This window comes from Pararge aegeria, chromosome 26 (genome assembly GCF_905163445.1).
Source record: "Pararge aegeria chromosome 26, ilParAegt1.1, whole genome shotgun sequence".
Classification (NCBI taxonomy): Eukaryota; Metazoa; Arthropoda; class Insecta; order Lepidoptera; family Nymphalidae; genus Pararge; species Pararge aegeria.
Genome location: NC_053205.1, coordinates 167,599 through 181,341, shown reverse-complemented (window position 1 = coordinate 181,341; position 13,743 = coordinate 167,599).

The following is a 13,743-nucleotide window of genomic DNA, read 5'->3' as shown; positions in this document are numbered from 1 at the left end:
CGGGCGCGTCCCCGGGTGGTGGATAGGGGAACGCCTCCCAGATATGGGGGGTACCGGGGAAACCCGGCGGGAACCAAAACTAGCACGAGGCGGGGTGGGGCGCTTCTGTGCGCTGCCACTGAGGGTGGGGCGCTTCTGTGCGCTGCCACTGAGGGCGGGGCCTTACAGGCCGTGGCTCCATCTGCTGTGCTCTCTGTTTTTTGCAGAGGGCACAGCAGATGGAGCGAGGATGGGTTTGGCGAGCACTTACCCTGCCGCTGAACAGGCGTTGGTGACACTCTGTTGCCTAGCCACCGTCGGGCTCGTAATTCCGTACTGAGGTGTCATGGTCATGTCTCGTGGCCCATACGTGACCGAGGGTCTTGCCTTAACCGGCCGGACTGCGAGGAAGAAAACCTCTATAAAAATCACCCCGAATCCCAAGCGGCGGCGCACCGCGAGGGGATGCATGGCTGATGGGTAGTTCAGTCTCTAGTGCGACCCCCGTCAGGGTACCGGCCGACACCCTTTGGCGAGTTACGCTTTGGCTTATCTGGGTGCAGGGGGCACCACCCGGATGGACTGAATATTTCCCCCATACTCGTGGGATCAAATATGGAAATAAATAAAATTAGAAAGAATAGTAATATTAGAGGGCTAGAAGGCCCGCAAGGAGAGGAAGAGAGAGGAAGGAAGAGAGAAGGACAGGCTTACCGGCTGAAGATTGTTCTGCCTAAGCCAACGGAGGAGGAAAAGGTTAATGAGCTTCTAATGGACACTGATTCAGACGATAGTGACAGAGTTTTGGAGGCCTTAGTGGAGCCTTGGAAGGTAGCCGGAGCCGTATCAAAGCGGCCCCATGATCAGGTGGACTCACGGGAAGAGGAAGAAGGAGAGCCCTCGTTGAAGGCTGTCGCAGTGGAGCCTGAGACTGAGTCTGCAGTAACAACAAAGGCAAAGATTAAAGTGGGAAGGGCTCGGGCTGAAATAGTAGATGAAGGTGTGCGAGAACGGAGTCCTATCAATAGGGCTAAAGTGACCATGAATGCCGATGGCGAATATGGCCCAACAAAAGACGAGCTCATCGACAGGGCCAGGAGTGCGGTCTCCTCGATAACGTGCGAGACTCAGAAGTCCAACAACCTCAAGGGCGGCGTGAAGGGTGAAATAAACCGGGCTACCAAAGAAATCCGCGCAGCCATGGACGCCCTACAGGCAATGACGATTGACGAGGAAGCCCAAAGGCTCCGGGCAGACAACAGGAGGATGCGACAGGAGATGGCCGCCTTAAGAGCGGAGGTCAAGGCCCTCCGGTTCGCGTTCTCTGCAAGGGAAAAATCCCCTGCACCAGTGGGTCAGCCCGATCTGGGCATGGATCCCCAGAGCTCCCCGGCACTCGGCGAGATGCTTGAGACCTTAAAGAGGGATCTCTTTATATCCATCGGGGGGATGGTAAATGACCGCCTCGAGCAGCTGGAAAAGCGACTCCCACAGGAGCCCATTTTGAGGCCGCCACTCGCGGCTGATAAAAAGAAAGGAGCAGTTACCCGCCGCTCTCCCGATGAGCCATCAGCGGGCCCTTCGCCTGCGCGTCCAGCAAAGACTCGCTCGGCGGCAGGAACTAAGACCACTAAGCCTACCGCTGCGCCGCAGACAGAGTGCAGCGTCTCCACACGTAGTGCAGAGCCACGTGAGGCTGAAGCCACTGAGACCACGCTCCAGCCCCACCAACCCCACCCGCCTGGTCAAAGGTAATTGGGAGGAAGGCTAAAGCCAAGACGGCTAAGTCCACTAAGCCCAAGGCTCCTAACTCAGCCTGCGCACCTGCTAAGGCTACGCCGGCTAAACGCAAGGGTAAACTGAGCCCTCCAAAGTCCTCAGCGGTCGTTATCACCCTGAGGCCAGAAGTCGTCGCAACCCAAACTTACGCGACGGTCATGAAGACAGCCACCGCGGGCCTGGCCTTGAAGGAGGTCGGAGTGGATCATGTACGGGTGCGCAAATCAGCCACCGGGGCCAGAGTTATTGAGGTTCCGGGGGCCGACAGCGCCAAGGCTGCAGATGAGCTGGCGGGCAAACTGCAAGGCCTGGTCGGCGAATGGGTGACGGTTACACGGCCCATGAAAACCGCAGAACTGAGGATCGCTGGTATTGACGAGTCCGTCACACCTGAAGAAGTGCAGAGGGTGGTGGCGCAAATGGGAAGTGTTCCACTGGAGCAGGTTAGAGCTGGTGCTATTCGGGCGGGACCCAGCGGGACTGGATCGATATTGGTCCGATGCCCTGTGACTACAGCGAAGCTACTCGTAGCAGAGGGAAGGATAGTCGTTGGGTGGTCGTCAGCCCGTGTTACCCTTTTGGAACCTATCCCGATGCGCTGCTTTAAGTGCATGGGGGTGGGTCACACAAGGGCTCTCTGCCCATCACCTGCCGACCGGAGCACTTTGTGCTTCAGATGTGGCAGGGAAGGGCACAAGGCGGCCTCGTGCTCGGATGAGCCTAAATGTGCAATCTGCACGCAAATGGGCAGGAAAGCTGGTCATGTTATGGGAGGGCTTAAGTGTTTCCCGCCTCCAACGAAGGGTAAGGAGGCTCCTTTGACTCGGGCCCCAGGCTCTTCAAGAGGTCGACAAGAACCGCCACAGGAGGACATCGAAATGGCGACTAATGACCATACGCCATAGCGAATTTCTGCAGGCCAATCTGAACCACTGCGCCCGTGCCCAGGACCTCCTGATACAACACATGGCGGAGTGGCAGATTCAAGTGGCGACAGCCGCCGAGCCCTTCTTCATCCCTACTCAATCAAATTGGGCTGGTGACGTCGAGGGATCGGTGGCTGTTGTGGTGCCGGCACATGGAATTCCACTGGTTCCACAACGCAGCGGACCAGGGTTTGTAGCGGTCGTGTGGGGGGAGGTGACACTAATTGGAGTATACTTCTCCCCAAACAAACCCCTGTCTGCCTTCGAGGCTTATCTTAGAAGTCTGGAGCCAGTGGTGAGAGGTGCGGCCCCGACCCAGGTAATCCTGATGGGGGACCTAAATGCGAAGTCTGCGGCGTGGGGATCCCCCATAACAGATCTGAGGGGAGTTGAGTTGGAGAACTGGGCTGCCATGGTCGGCCTGGTCCTTCTCAACCAAGGACGCGCAAACACCTGTGTGCGACGGCAGGGGGGGTCAATAGTGGATGTCTCATTCGCTACCCCTGCCATCGCCTCACGTGCCCAGGATTGGCGCGTCCTCGAGGAAGTGGAGACTCTGTCAGACCATCGGTACATCCGGTGGAGAGTCTCCGCATCCTGCTCGTTGCCTCAAAGTCAGACCGGAGGAGGGAGAGTAGTGTTTCCGAGATGGTCCCTAGCCCGCCTCGACCGTGAAATGGTGGAGGAAGGAGCCATTGTTGAGGCCTGGAACGCAGCCACCCCGGTGCTGACTGATGTTGAGGAGAGGGCGAGGCGTTTCCGCATCGCATTGAAGAGGGTATGTGATGCAGCGATGCCCCGGACCAGGTGCCTCCCAGCCCGGAAGGCGGTTTACTGGTGGTCGCAAGAAATTGCTGCTCTCCGTTGCGACAGTAATCGGGCGCGCCGGGCTTACACCCGCTGCCGCCGAAGAAGGCCACTGGACGCGCCGGAAGAGGATCGCCTATATAAAGAGCTCCAGAGGGCAAAAAGGGCATTCCAGGTGGCCATCGCTAATGCCAAGGACTCCGCCAGCGAGGAGTTCCTGGCAACCCTGAATAGGGATCCATGGGGTCGGCCATACCGCATCGTCAGAGGTAAGATGCGGAGTGCCCCACCCATGAACTCCATGGAGCCGGAGCTCCTTAATCGGGTGGTGTCTGGACTCTTTCCTCAACCACCAGCTTTTACGCCCCCGACTATGACGATTCCATCATTCGGGGAGCGAGAAGAGTCGATGGAAGCCCCTCCGGTCACAGAGGATGAATTAGGAGAAGCGTGGAACCACCTGCGGCGGTGCAAGAAGGCACCGGGACCGGATGGAGTCCCGGGAAGAGTCCTGGCGCTGGCCTTGAGGCACCTCGGGAGCCACCTTAGGCAGTAGGAACATCGCTGGGTTTTAGTGGGTATTCTGGCCGCTTTATGCCGGTGAGTCCCACATACCCCTCCGGAAACGGCGCAGCTTCGGATGCGCTGTTTCCGGAGGGGATGCATAAACGCATTTCCCAGCGTTAAAAAAAAAAAAAAAAAAAAAAATAGGTTAGGTTAGATAACATCCAATCCTTATATTTTTTAATATCGCCAGATCAAACTTTTTTGTTTTTACTTACGTATTTACATTGACAGGTAACCGCAGTAATCAACGATTACCAATATAATATAGCTCCAGTCAAACCATTTGGCTTTACGTATGCACGTGCCCTGTGGGATCTAAACCGGATCTGCATGGTGGATTATACAATTTCTGTCATCGTTATACACCACACAGATTTTAGTACAGAGTTTATTATATATTAGCACACCCACGGAGATAGGAAATTTGGGGTCTGAGCCCCAGTGGCTTGAACAGAACATTAAAGTGTCGGTCCCCGTTATTACTAACTTGTGATATTAAAAGTAGTTCTACTATAAGAGGGAGGAGGCGTGTACCCAGCAATGGGACATTCAAGCTATGGATGAAGATGATGGTGAATCACGTAGCAACGTCGCAAGTTTACCTCACTAACAGGATTCTACAAGGTATGTGTAGGAGCTTGTTCGTCGAGCAAGTATCTACGTCACCACGTACCACGAGCCAACTTTACAAAATATACGTCATTCAAGCATCTAAAGTAACAGGTAACCCCAGTAATCGTTATTACCAATATTACCCGTCTCACGTGGTCAACGTGAGCGATATGTCTCTAAGCGCAGACTTGATCGCATCGTAGGACGCGAAGGAGATGCCCACCGCGATGGGGCCCTTTACCCAATTCATGCTGAGCCCTTTGAAGAAACCCCGCCAACCCTCCGATCTGTGAGATGAAAATCTAATTTGTAAGATGTGATTACTTCCAAAAGTATATCGCCCAAGTATAGAACTTTTGGTATAACTAATGAAAGTTTTTAAATAGAATTTAAAATAATGGTTTGAAGCCAATAATTTGGTTTTAAATAGAAAGAAAAACTAAATGCATATAATTCCCATTACTTCATGTACACGTGTAAACCACTGTACTACTTAATAATGAGAAGTTGAACCTGGTGGATGAGACAGTTTTTCTAGAAATATCGTTAGATGCTAAATTTCAATGGGCTAAAATTCATGTACATAATTTATAGAACATCCTTTAGTTCTGCCGCCTAAGCAGTAAAGAGGTCACGCCATATGACAGACATAGAAACTGTTGGAATTGTCTTATGGGGTACTGCCTGGGTAAGAAGATAGGGGTAGAAATGCAGGTAATCAAAGTTGTCGTTACCTGTAAACGGTGCGCAGCGTGGCCGCGATGGTGGGGTAGGGGTAGGTGCGGTCGGCGCGGCGCCGCGCGGTTTGCATGCGGCGCCGCACGATGTCCAGCGGGTACGACGCGGTCTGCGCGAGCGCGCCCGCCGCGCCGCCGAACGCCATGTTAGTGAGGCCTCGCGGGCTCGAGCCCGTGTACTCTGCGGAACAGATTTAGCTCGATTCATTCATTTAATTCATCCATTACAACTCAAGCCATCGACCGCATATTGCTAACTTCCCATTGACATTGCTATTCCAAGTAAACGGTAAAATGGTTTTATACACACGGGTTTTTCACGCCATTGGTTGCCTTGAAGAGATCGAGGCCACTGGCTTTTTAACCGACTTCAAGAAGGAAGAGTTTCTTAATTCGTCGGAATCTTTTTTTTTTAATGTATTACCCGATTACTCGAAGACGCCTGAACCGATTTGCTGTTATTAAAAAATCAACAATAATGTAACCCAAAGTAGCAAATTTTTTTTTGTATTTAAGTTCCTGGGCGTATGTTGAAGTCAGTTTTTTTTTTAATTTAAAATAATGTATTTATTACGTATTATGTTATTTTGTTCTATACTTTGGTCTGTTGTATAATAAATGTGTATTCATTCATTAAGGTGCTTAATGTGTATATAAAACTTTAGAGATTATAGGTAATAAAATGGTAATACAAATTTTCCGCTCTCATAGTTCGCTCTTTCGTTCAATCGTTCTTTCGTTTACATATCATTCAACATGAACAGCTATTTGAAACGGAGCTCATCCGCGGAAGTATCACCACCATGTTTTATTCTGTCGCTGAGCAGCATTGTTGTAATGCAGCGTTCCGATCTAAAGCGCGTGATTACAGTCACACGAGCCCAAACACCTACCCACCAAATTGCTGCTGCTGTTTTAGTTACTTTCACAGCATTAGGTCAATACTATGGGATACTGCTGCTAAGGTAAGCAGTGGTTACCTGTACAAGGTGTTACATGCAATTCTACCCTTTGTAGCTATACCTATCCGCAACGGTATACGTCTCAAATTGAAGGACACGGGGCGACACGTCCCATTCATTTGTTCATTCACTCACATTCGGGCGTCGTGAGTTAAACACGTGTAGCAATGTCCCGCGACTCACCCAGGTACCAGTGCTTCAGCGAGTCGTAGGTGAAGAAAGACACCCCCGCGTAGGGGATCACCCCCAGCACAGTGGCGGGGTAGCCTCTGCGGACACGGAGACCAGTCCATTATTACCGGAAACAATTCGCTACTTTTCTTAATTTGTGAAACAGCTAAAAATTTGCGACTTTTTCTATAAAACCCCAGCGTACAGACAGTTGTCTGATTAAATCTGTACTCAAAGAATGGGATAAGTTATTAAAATAATACTATTTTTACAAAATTAAAATTAAAGCGAAGCAGCGTATCGTTGATAAGATAATTATACTAAAACAATGTCAGAATAAAATATACTGGTTGTTGTATGAAACAATAATAAATTGATTGAATTACATTGTAGTTTTGTTTGCTCCGAAAAATACAGAAGTTAAAAGATTAAAGGTGGAGAGCAATTAGATGAAATTTATTCGCGTAAACTAAGAAAGAATTGACAGGAGAAACGGCTAAAAGGCGAATATTTAAAGAATTTGCAAGGGATGATGATTACAATCAAGGTAAGGGGAGAATGCACAGCGAAGAGAGTACAGGGCCAGGGTATAGGGCTGAAATGATAAATTCACGGGAGATAAAAGCAAAGCAGCATTTAAGGGGGGTTGCAATACGGGAAGAGTCAACTAGGCTAAAGTGAGGTGAAGCAGGAAATGTGGCAAGGGTTTAAAGGCGTCAGACTGGAGAAAGGACAACTTAGAAAATTTTACAGTTATTGGGCCAAAATTTGATGGGGGTTGGGAGGGGAATACATACAATAGAGGTTACGGGTGGGGATGAGGGGAATACATCGCTGAGAGCAGAGTGGTTGGGAGGGGAAGAGCAGGGGTCCGAAGGTGAAGGAGGGGAAGAGCAGGGGTCCGAAGGTGAAGGAGGGGAAGAGCAGGGGTCCGAAGGTGAAGGACGGAAAGAGCAGGGGTCCGAAGGTGAAGGAGGGGAAGAGCAGGGGTCCGAAGGTGAAGGAGGGGAAGAGCAGGGTTCCGAAGGTGAAGGAGGGGAAGAGCAGGGGTCCGAAGGTGAAGGAGGGGAAGAGCAGGGGTCCGAAGGTGAAGGACGGGAAGAGCAGGGGTCCGAAGGTGAAGGACGGAAAGAGCAGGGGTCCGAAGGTGAAGGAGGGGAAGAGCAGGGGTCCGAAGGTGAAGGAGGGGAAGAGCAGGGGTCCGAAGGTGAAGGAGGGGAAGAGCAGGGGTCCGAAGGTAAGGAGGGGAAGAGCAGGGGTCCGAAGGTGAAGGACGGAAAGAGCAGGGGTCCGAAGGTGAAGGAGGGGAAGAGCAGGGGTCCGAAGGTGAAAGAGGGGAAGAGCAGGGGTCCGAAGGTAAAGGACGGGAAGAGCAGGGTTCCGAAGGTGAAGGACGGGAAGAGCAGGGGTCCGAAGGTGAAGGACGGGAAGAGCAGGGTTCCGAAGGTGAAGGAGGGGAAGAGCAGGGGTCCGAAGGTGAAGGACGGGATGAGGAGGGGTCCGAAGGTGAAGGAGGGGAAGAGCAGGGGTCCGAAGGTGAAGGACGGAAAGAGCAGGGGTCCGAAGGTGAAGGAGGGGAAGAGCAGGGGTCCGAAGGTGAAGGAGGGGAAGAGCAGGGGTCCGAAGGTGAAAGAGGGGAAGAGCAGGGATCCGAAGGTAAAGGACGGGAAGAGCAGGGTTCCGAAGGTGAAGGACGGGAAGAGCAGGGGTCCGAAGGTGAAGGACGGGAAGAGCAGGGTTCCGAAGGTGAAGGAGGGGAAGAGCAGGGGTCCGAAGGTGAAGGAGGGGAAGAGCAGGGGTCCGAAGGTGAAGGAGGGGAAGAGCAGGGTTCCGAAGGTGAAGGAGGGGAAGAGCAGGGTTCAGAAGGTGAAGGACGGGAAGAGCAGGGTTCCAAAGGTGAAGGACAGGAAGAGCAGGGGTCCGAAGGTGAAGGACGGGAAGAGCAGGGTTCCGAAGGTGAAGGAGGGGAAGAGCAGGGGTCCGAAGGTGAAGGAGGGGAAGAGCAGGGGTCCGAAGGTAAGGAGGGGAAGAGCAGGGGTCCGAAGGTGAAGGACGGAAAGAGCAGGGGTCCGAAGGTGAAGGAGGGGAAGAGCAGGGGTCCGAAGGTTAAAGAGGGGAAGAGCAGGGGTCCGAAGGTAAAGGACGGGAAGAGCAGGGTTCCGAAGGTGAAGGACGGGAAGAGCAGGGGTCCGAAGGTGAAGGACGGGAAGAGCAGGGTTCCGAAGGTGAAGGAGGGGAAGAGCAGGGGTCCGAAGGTGAAGGACGGGATGAGGAGGGGTCCGAAGGTGAAGGAGGGGAAGAGCAGGGGTCCGAAGGTGAAGGACGGAAAGAGCAGGGGTCCGAAGGTGAAGGAGGGGAAGAGCAGGGGTCCGAAGGTGAAGGAGGGGAAGAGCAGGGTTCCGAAGGTGAAGGAGGGGAAGAGCAGGGGTCCGAAGGTGAAGGACGGGAAGAGCAGGGGTCCGAAGGTGAAGGAGGGGAAGAGCAGGGTTCCGAAGGTGAAGGACGGGAAGAGCAGGGTTCCGAAGGTGAAGGACGGGAAGAGCAGGGTTCCGAAGGTGAAGGAGGGGAAGAGCAGGGTTCCGAAGGTGAAGGACGGGAAGAGCAGGGGTCCGAAGGTGAAGGAGGGGAAGAGCAGGGTTCCGAAGGTGAAGGACGGGAAGAGCAGGGTTCCGAAGGTGAAGGAGGGGAAGAGCAGAGTTCCGAAGGTGAAGGAGGGTGTTAGCGACGCAAAAAGCCCTCTTGTTAATTATTAATTAATAAATTATAAATAATTAATATTTAGAAACGGCTAAAAGGCGAATATTTAAAGAATTTGCAAGGGATGATGATTACAATCAAGGTAAGGGGAGAATGCACAGCGAAGAGAGTACAGGGCCAGGGTATAGGGCTGAAATGATAAATTCACGGGAGATAAAAGCAAAGCAGCATTTAAGGGGGGTTGCAATACGGGAAGAGTCAACTAGGCTAAAGTGAGGTGAAGCAGGAAATGTGGCAAGGGTTTAAAGGCGTCAGACTGGAGAAAGGACAACTTAGAAAATTTTACAGTTATTGGGCCAAAATTTGATGGGGGTTGGGAGGGGAATACATACAATAGAGGTTACGGGTGGGGATGAGGGGAATACATCGCTGAGAGCAGAGTGGTTGGGAGGGGAAGAGCAGGGGTCCGAAGGTGAAGGAGGGGAAGAGCAGGGGTCCGAAGGTGAAGGAGGGGAAGAGCAGGGGTCCGAAGGTGAAGGACGGAAAGAGCAGGGGTCCGAAGGTGAAGGAGGGAAAGAGCAGGGGTCCGAAGGTGAAGGAGGGGAAGAGCAGGGTTCCGAAGGTGAAGGAGGGGAAGAGCAGGGGTCCGAAGGTGAAGGAGGGGAAGAGCAGGGGTCCGAAGGTGAAGGACGGGAAGAGCAGGGGTCCGAAGGTGAAGGACGGAAAGAGCAGGGGTCCGAAGGTGAAGGAGGGGAAGAGCAGGGGTCCGAAGGTGAAGGAGGGGAAGAGCAGGGGTCCGAAGGTGAAGGAGGGGAAGAGCAGGGGTCCGAAGGTAAGGAGGGGAAGAGCAGGGGTCCGAAGGTGAAGGACGGAAAGAGCAGGGGTCCGAAGGTGAAGGAGGGGAAGAGCAGGGGTCCGAAGGTGAAAGAGGGGAAGAGCAGGGGTCCGAAGGTAAAGGACGGGAAGAGCAGGGTTCCGAAGGTGAAGGACGGGAAGAGCAGGGGTCCGAAGGTGAAGGACGGGAAGAGCAGGGTTCCGAAGGTGAAGGAGGGGAAGAGCAGGGGTCCGAAGGTGAAGGACGGGATGAGGAGGGGTCCGAAGGTGAAGGAGGGGAAGAGCAGGGGTCCGAAGGTGAAGGACGGAAAGAGCAGGGGTCCGAAGGTGAAGGAGGGGAAGAGCAGGGGTCCGAAGGTGAAGGAGGGGAAGAGCAGGGGTCCGAAGGTGAAAGAGGGGAAGAGCAGGGATCCGAAGGTAAAGGACGGGAAGAGCAGGGTTCCGAAGGTGAAGGACGGGAAGAGCAGGGGTCCGAAGGTGAAGGACGGGAAGAGCAGGGTTCCGAAGGTGAAGGAGGGGAAGAGCAGGGGTCCGAAGGTGAAGGAGGGGAAGAGCAGGGGTCCGAAGGTGAAGGAGGGGAAGAGCAGGGTTCCGAAGGTGAAGGAGGGGAAGAGCAGGGTTCAGAAGGTGAAGGACGGGAAGAGCAGGGTTCCAAAGGTGAAGGACAGGAAGAGCAGGGGTCCGAAGGTGAAGGACGGGAAGAGCAGGGGTCCGAAGGTGAAGGAGGGGAAGAGCAGGGGTCCGAAGGTGAAGGAGGGGAAGAGCAGGGGTCCGAAGGTAAGGAGGGGAAGAGCAGGGGTCCGAAGGTGAAGGACGGAAAGAGCAGGGGTCCGAAGGTGAAGGAGGGGAAGAGCAGGGTTCCGAAGGTGAAGGACGGGAAGAGCAGGGGTCCGAAGGTGAAGGACGGGAAGAGCAGGGTTCCGAAGGTGAAGGAGGGGAAGAGCAGGGGTCCGAAGGTGAAGGACGGGATGAGGAGGGGTCCGAAGGTGAAGGAGGGGAAGAGCAGGGGTCCGAAGGTGAAGGACGGAAAGAGCAGGGGTCCGAAGGTGAAGGAGGGGAAGAGCAGGGGTCCGAAGGTGAAGGAGGGGAAGAGCAGGGTTCCGAAGGTGAAGGAGGGGAAGAGCAGGGTTCAGAAGGTGAAGGACGGGAAGAGCAGGGTTCCAAAGGTGAAGGACAGGAAGAGCAGGGGTCCGAAGGTGAAGGACGGAAAGAGCAGGGGTCCGAAGGTGAAGGAGGGGAAGAGCAGGGTTCCGAAGGTGAAGGAGGGGAAGAGCAGGGTTCCGAAGGTGAAGGAGGGGAAGAGCAGGGGTCCGAAGGTGAAGGAGGGGAAGAGCAGGGGTCCGAAGGTGAAGGAGGGGAAGAGCAGGGGTCCGAAGGTGAAGGACGGAAAGAGCAGGGGTCCGAAGGTGAAGGAGGGGAAGAGCAGGGGTCCGAAGGTGAAGGACGGAAAGAGCAGGGTTCCAAAGGTGAAGGACAGGAAGAGCAGGGGTCCGAAGGTGAAGGACGGAAAGAGCAGGGGTCCGAAGGTGAAGGAGGGGAAGAGCAGGGTTCCGAAGGTGAAGGAGGGGAAGAGCAGGGTTCCAAAGGTGAAGGACAGGAAGAGCAGGGGTCCGAAGGTGAAGGACGGAAAGAGCAGGGGTCCGAAGGTGAAGGAGGGGAAGAGCAGGGGTCCGAAGGTGAAGGACGGAAAGAGCAGGGGTCCGAAGGTGAAGGAGGGGAAGAGCAGGGGTCCGAAGGTGAAGGACGGAAAGAGCAGGGGTCCGAAGGTGAAGGAGGGGAAGAGCAGGGTTCCGAAGGTGAAGGAGGGGAAGAGCAGGGTTCCGAAGGTGAAGGAGGGGAAGAGCAGGGTTCAGAAGGTGAAGGACGGGAAGAGCAGGGTTCCAAAGGTGAAGGACAGGAAGAGCAGGGGTCCGAAGGTGAAGGACGGAAAGAGCAGGGGTCCGAAGGTGAAGGAGGGGAAGAGCAGGGGTCCGAAGGTGAAGGAGGGGAAGAGCAGGGTTCCGAAGGTGAAGGAGGGGAAGAGCAGGGGTCCGAAGGTGAAGGAGGGGAAGAGCAGGGGTCCGAAGGTGAAGGACGGGAAGAGCAGGGGTCCGAAGGTGAAGGACGGAAAGAGCAGGGGTCCGAAGGTGAAGGAGGGGAAGAGCAGGGGTCCGAAGGTGAAGGAGGGGAAGAGCAGGGGTCCGAAGGTGAAGGAGGGGAGGAGCAGGGGTCCGAAGGTAAGGAGGGGAAGAGCAGGGGTCCGAAGGTGAAGGACGGAAAGAGCAGGGGTCCGAAGGTGAAGGAGGGGAAGAGCAGGGGTCCGAAGGTGAAAGAGGGGAAGAGCAGGGGTCCGAAGGTAAAGGACGGGAAGAGCAGGGTTCCGAAGGTGAAGGACGGGAAGAGCAGGGGTCCGAAGGTGAAGGACGGGAAGAGCAGGGTTCCGAAGGTGAAGGAGGGGAAGAGCAGGGGTCCGAAGGTGAAGGACGGGATGAGGAGGGGTCCGAAGGTGAAGGAGGGGAAGAGCAGGGGTCCGAAGGTGAAGGACGGAAAGAGCAGGGGTCCGAAGGTGAAGGAGGGGAAGAGCAGGGGTCCGAAGGTGAAGGAGGGGAAGAGCAGGGGTCCGAAGGTGAAAGAGGGGAAGAGCAGGGATCCGAAGGTAAAGGACGGGAAGAGCAGGGTTCCGAAGGTGAAGGACGGGAAGAGCAGGGGTCCGAAGGTGAAGGACGGGAAGAGCAGGGTTCCGAAGGTGAAGGAGGGGAAGAGCAGGGGTCCGAAGGTGAAGGAGGGGAAGAGCAGGGGTCCGAAGGTGAAGGAGGGGAAGAGCAGGGTTCCGAAGGTGAAGGAGGGGAAGAGCAGGGTTCAGAAGGTGAAGGACGGGAAGAGCAGGGTTCCAAAGGTGAAGGACAGGAAGAGCAGGGGTCCGAAGGTGAAGGACGGGAAGAGCAGGGTTCCGAAGGTGAAGGAGGGGAAGAGCAGGGGTCCGAAGGTGAAGGAGGGGAAGAGCAGGGGTCCGAAGGTAAGGAGGGGAAGAGCAGGGGTCCGAAGGTGAAGGACGGAAAGAGCAGGGGTCCGAAGGTGAAGGAGGGGAAGAGCAGGGGTCCGAAGGTTAAAGAGGGGAAGAGCAGGGGTCCGAAGGTAAAGGACGGGAAGAGCAGGGTTCCGAAGGTGAAGGACGGGAAGAGCAGGGGTCCGAAGGTGAAGGACGGGAAGAGCAGGGTTCCGAAGGTGAAGGAGGGGAAGAGCAGGGGTCCGAAGGTGAAGGACGGGATGAGGAGGGGTCCGAAGGTGAAGGAGGGGAAGAGCAGGGGTCCGAAGGTGAAGGACGGAAAGAGCAGGGGTCCGAAGGTGAAGGAGGGGAAGAGCAGGGGTCCGAAGGTGAAGGAGGGGAAGAGCAGGGTTCCGAAGGTGAAGGAGGGGAAGAGCAGGGGTCCGAAGGTGAAGGACGGGAAGAGCAGGGGTCCGAAGGTGAAGGAGGGGAAGAGCAGGGTTCCGAAGGTGAAGGAGGGGAAGAGCAGGGTTCCGAAGGTGAAGGAGGGGAAGAGCAGGGGTCCGAAGGTGAAGGAGGGGAAGAGCAGGGGTCCGAAGGTGAAGGAGGGGAAGAGCAGGGGTCCGAAGGTGAAGGACGGAAAGAGCAGGGGTCCGAAGGTGAAGGAGGGGAAGAGCAGGGGTCCGAAGGTGAAGGACGGAAAGAGC